The following is a 5,861-nucleotide window of genomic DNA, read 5'->3' on the forward strand; positions in this document are numbered from 1 at the left end:
TGTTAACAAAAAGTGCTCCAGGCCAAAAAAAAAAAAAAAAAAGGTGGGAGGAAGAATTGAAGACAGAGAGAGACAGGGAAGGATACTACGATGCAGGGAGGAATAATGGGGGCCTCTATGTTATTTCCTGCCTACCACTTCATGTTCCTCCACTCGTGACTCAGAGGAGCCTCTGAATGGCTTTGTTCCTCATCTCCCTTGGCAACACAAGGCCATCATCCTGTTGATGGAGACTATGAATGGACAGCCCTTCACAGAAGCAGGAAGTACCACATAATATAGGTCAGGCTGCACTGCCCCAACTCCAGATGCAGCTCTGACACCTTTGCCTCTTGGAACTCAGTGGCAGAGAACATGGTTCCTGGAGAACCTGATTCCAGAGAGTCCTTCTGGGCAGGGTGGAGCACCCCCAACTCAACACACTACTGTGAATATCCAGAACCAAACTCAGAGCAGATCTTGGGAAGGAAAGATTCTAAGGGGCCCTTCCCAGCAGGATCCACCCCTTTCCCTTTCTCTACACTGTGATGCGGCCAGGTAACATGTTCAGACATTAGCACTGCTTGGGCAGGGGACCTCTGACAGACTGCTTGGTGTCTCTGACTGTCAAATTGTTTATCTGAAAAAATGGGAATGGTGGGAGCAGCTGGAGAGACGTCTCAGCGGTTAAGAGCACTGGCTGCTCTTACAGAGGACCCAGGTTTGATTCTCAGTACCCACATGAACAACCGTCTATAACTCCAGTTCCAAGGGATCTAACTCCCTCTTCTGATCTCCATGGGCATTGTGCAACACAGGTGCACTCACATACATGCGGGCAATATATACATACACATAAAAATAATAAAAAATACATAAAATACTTTTTTAAATGGGAGTGGGACTGGGGAGATGGCTCAGTGGGTAAAAGCATGTGCTATGCAAGCCTGAGGACTCAGATTCATATCCCCAGCACCCACATAAAAGCCGGACATGTGTGCACTGTAACTTGGGGTCCAGGGTTTGGGGGAAGTAAAGACAGGATAATTTCTGGGGCTTGCTTGCTGACCAGCCAGCCTGGCTTCAAGTTCTCAAGGGAATAAGGCAAAAAATGACAGGAATGTGGGGGAACACCCAACGTTCTCCTCTGGCCTCTGCATGTTCTGATATGTTCTCTGACCTCACCTGGATACTGTAAGGGTTATGGCATATAAATCTGCATAAACTCAAGGCAGTTTATTACTATTACTACTAGTAGGAATGCATAAGATGCACCAGGCACTGTTCTGGGAAACTTAACACTTAATGTTATCAACTCATTAAATAATCAAATATCCATTTACCCCAGGGGTTTTTAAATATAAGGTGCATGCTCTTTTCAAAAGCTGAATGTTTAATTTGAAAAATAATTTATTTTAAAAAAAGAAAAATAATTTATAACTAAGAAGGTTAAAAGGCATAATTCAGTAACATTTGGATACAAACGTCAACATACTAAAAATCTATAACTTTCAGGAGCTGGAGAGATGGCTCAGCAGTTAAGAGCACTGGCTGTTCTTGCAGAGGGCCTGGGTTCAGTTACCAGTACCCAACTGATAGCTAACAACCATCCTAACTCCAGTTCCAGGGGATCCAATGCCTTCTTCCGACCTCCACAGGCATTAAACAATACAGATACACTTACATACAAGCAATACACTTATACACATAAAATTAAAAAATAAAAAATAAGTCTATAACCTTGAGGTATACAACCAGTAAGAGAATTTAAGCAATGACTCAGCTACCATAGCAACAGCCATATAAAAGAAAAAGGAATAAAATGTTAAAGATATGTAGAAAACTGATAGGAAGAAAGATTCAAAATACAACTAAGATTACAAAGAAGGCTTGAATATAAGGAAAGAAATGGCATGATGGATGAAATGTTTGCAATTTCAGCACCTGGGATGCTGAGGCAGGAGAACTGAAAGTTTGAGGCCAGTCTTGGCTACACAGTGAGATTGTCTCAAAACCAACACCAAAGAAATGACATGGCCTGTGGAAGACATGTTTCTGGTTGACAAAACATAATAAACATGTTCATTCTCTCTAAATTAACCCATAATTTAAAAACAACTCCAATAAAAATAATTTTTTTCCTAGGCAAGCTGATTTCAAAGTTTTCAAAGAGAAAGAAAGAAACAAAATTTAGTGAAGGAAATTTTAAAATGGGAGATTTGAGAGAAATTAGCCTATAGGTAGGAGAGCATATGCTAAAGCTGCACAGTGAAATGAGTGTAGTCCAAGTCAGGGGAAATACCCAAGGGAGAGCCAAAGTTCAGGAAAACTCGGATAAAAAGTTATAGACTATGGTAAAGGTTATATTTAAAATGAGTAGATATGGATTTTTAATAAATTATATTGCTTTGGCCATCTGAGGCAAAAACTAAATCTGATTCTTTATCTTGTTTCTTAGAGCCACATAAATTATAGATAGATCTATATTGATGAACACAAAAACGTAAGTTGCAGGACTGCATCATGACAGGACCTAGAGAGATATTTATAGCCTCAAGTAGATCTATTAGTAAAGAAGAAAGGTTGAAAATCAATGAACCAAGCAATCCGTTTCAAACCCTAGGAACAGAACTACAAAGTGGACCAAACAAAACAAAGACAAGGAGACAACCCAGACTGTGGAGAAAGTAAAGACAGGAAGGGAAGCATGGTGACACAGTGGAGGGATAATCAGAAGTTCATCTCTTGAAGCCAGGTGTGGTGATGCACATACATGAATCCAGCACTCAGACTGTGAGTTCCAGGCTACCCTGTTTGAAAGAAAGAAAGAGAGAGAGAGAGAAAGAAAGAAAGAAAGAAAGAAAGAAAGAAAGAAAGAAAGAAAGAAAGAAAGAAAGAAAGAAGGGAAGGAGGGAGGGAGGGAGGGAGGGAGGGGGAGGAGGGGGAGAGAGGAAGGGAAAAAGTGAAGTATTTTTAAAATTCCAGTTATTTTAAATCAAACCATAAAAAGCACGGAAAGAAAACACGGGGGAGCGGCAGGTGCTGGCATCCCCATTCCTTTTGCCTTATCCTACTTTATTTTCCTCCAAATCACCTATCACCGTCTGGTATTCAAATCCCTTTCCTGTTTATTTTTTATTTTTGCTCATAGTCAAAAGTAAACTAGATGAAAGCTATTTCCCATCACCTAGAATTCTCCTGATAGGGGGAGGAGCTGGGAAATATCCACTGAGTGACTATTAAAGAAGGCGGCAGACAGGTATAATGTTTCATGCCTGTAATCCTAGCACTAAGGAGACTGGGGCCGGAGTATTCTCCCGAGTTGGAACCCAGCCAGAGCTACATAATAAAACCAGCCTGGGCTACAGTTTGAGACCTTGCCACATCCACCCTACAAAAAGATTCCAGGGGGAGAGTTATTTAATATATAGTCCCTAAAAGTCCATATGAAAAAGTATTAATTATATACATAGATATAAAAATGTGATTGGGAAGTTCATAGCAATGAAAATATGAGCAATTCTTACACTTCACAAATATAAGATGTTCAATTCCATGTGTAATAGGAGAAATGCAAACTGAAAAATAAGATGTCCTTTTTACAAGAAATTAAAGCATGAAAAATGATTAAGAAGGCACATTACTAGCAATAGAGTTAAATTGGACAGCCTCAGTGGGAGATTACTAGGCTATAGTTAGTTATCAAAATTGTGATGTCACTAATCTACTGACCATTAGGCTGGCCCACAAAGATTATGAGGACACACACTCATTTGGCATGTGCTTGGTTAAAGGCACTCATTTAAAGGTACTCCTAGAAGCACTGTCTATAATAGAAAAAAAAAAAAACAGAAACGATCTTGTTATCTATCAACAAGGAGCTGTTTAAATAATTTATGGCACCTCCATGCAGTGAAATTCTTAATATCCATTAAAATGAACAAGGCTGTGTTATATGTTCTGATCTGGAAACGTCTCCAAAATGTGCTGTTAAATGAAAAAAGATGGAGAGGGTATGACTGTGTGTACCTACAGAAGCAGAGATATTTCTGGAACAATGCATGAGAAACTGATAATCGTGTCTCCTCCAGGGTAAGGCACTGCCTGGTTAGGGCAGCTGGCAGAGAGGTTTGGTTTTTGGTGCTTTGTTCCCCATGTCTCTACTATGCACATTCCATAGATCCCTGTGTGCTTCTATATGCATGTGAGATCAGGAAGGGACCCCCAAACCTGGCACAATGGCTCCTCTGCTGAGGAGGATTAGAGGTTGAGCTCCCTGGGAAGGGAAAGTTGGTACTGGACTTATTTCCACTTTGTTTGAATTTTGGTTTGTTCATGTGTTACCTGTTCATTAAAATGACAAACACATCTATCTTCCGAGGCTCCTCTGAAGTGTCCCTTTCTGCCGCTCTCTCTTCAGTCTCTGGCCACCAGCCCCCTCCCCAAGGGCACACGGTCTGCAACCCCCACGGACAGGACACAGTAGGAAGAGCGTGGGCTTTTGACAGACCAGTTGTGGGGGTTCAACCCTCCCACACTTTGTCTGCAAAGTGAAGCTGGCAGCAGTTTCTCTGATGGTGAGTATTAATTCAAAAAATACACATGGCAAGTGCTCAGTAAACAACAGTTACTGCTTACTAGCTTTTCTGGAGCATAGTAGTAATACCATGAAGGACAGAGGGAACTGATCCTTTCCCAGCCTTGCACTCAGATGTGCATGCTCCCTCCTTTCAGCAGCTGCTTCTAAACTTCTCAGGAAGAGAAATAGAGAACTATATTTTCTAATATTTACTGACAGCAGCAAGGTCATTGTTCCTGTCTGTACCTGAGAAGGAGGAGGGGAGGGTGTTCCAAAAGCTCACATGCCTAGCATCCCAGGGGCCAGACTTCAGCATAGTAAATGCAGTGTTTTTTAGTATAAGCAGACCAAGGTGGCTGCTCCAGTAGGATTTGAGCATCAGCCAGGAGGGGACTGGGGAGATGTTCCAGGCAGTTATGGAAAGGAGAGGAAAATATCTGCCCCACCAGGCACGGGGGAGGGAACGTAAAGTGCAAAACCTGCCTCGGCTCAGAGCAGTACCAGCGTCAAATATAGACCTCTTTCCATAAAAGCACCAGCAGCTGCTTCTATAAATACCTTAGCCAGTTTTCCGGGGTTCTCATGTGACTTTGATGCCTACCTCAGCTGCGGGGATTCGTAGCCATGGTGATTGGCCCCGTGATCAACCATTCTTCATTCATGGCAGGCTGCAGCATCCAGGACTGAGGGTTGAGTGGAGAAAGGGAGGTGGAGGAAAGACCAAGGAGATGGGGAAAGAAATAGGGTTGAACAACGAATAAGGATGAAGTTTCCAGTCCTGGGGCAGACTTACAGCTCCAGCTTTATTGTAAGGATGCCTGAAAAAATTATCGATCTCTTCAGACTGCTGTCAGGGAAAGAACATTTTTATTTGAGAAGCGGTAAACACCCTCACCTTTGAGTCAGAGAATCAAAAGTTCCGAGCTGGGAACAACAACAATCCACTAAGCTATCACTGTTGGTAGAGATGAAGAAGAACAAAGCCTTAGAAAGGTGGGGTGGTTTCTCCTAAGTCACACAGCAAGTCATTTGCAAAACTGGGGCATCAACTAGGCTGCATGTCATTCCTGATTCCTCTCTACCTAAGTAGGGCTCAGCTCTGAAGGGTCTGTTGTCCGTTGAGATCTAAGTGTAAACCCTGCCCCTGATTAACTGGAACTTGAAGTCCCTTTGCTCCTGGGTTATCACATCTGTATGAAGCTACAAGTCCTCCAAGGGAGGCAAAAACAGAACTCATGTAGTCTGTCCCAAGGTCAGCCCTGCCTCTTGACTAATAAATGTGGGACAAAACAGCTAATAAACC

Source organism: Nannospalax galili, unplaced genomic scaffold (assembly GCF_000622305.1).
Source record: "Nannospalax galili isolate Female #2095 unplaced genomic scaffold, S.galili_v1.0 scaffold5, whole genome shotgun sequence".
NCBI classification, from domain to species: Eukaryota; Metazoa; Chordata; class Mammalia; order Rodentia; family Spalacidae; genus Nannospalax; species Nannospalax galili.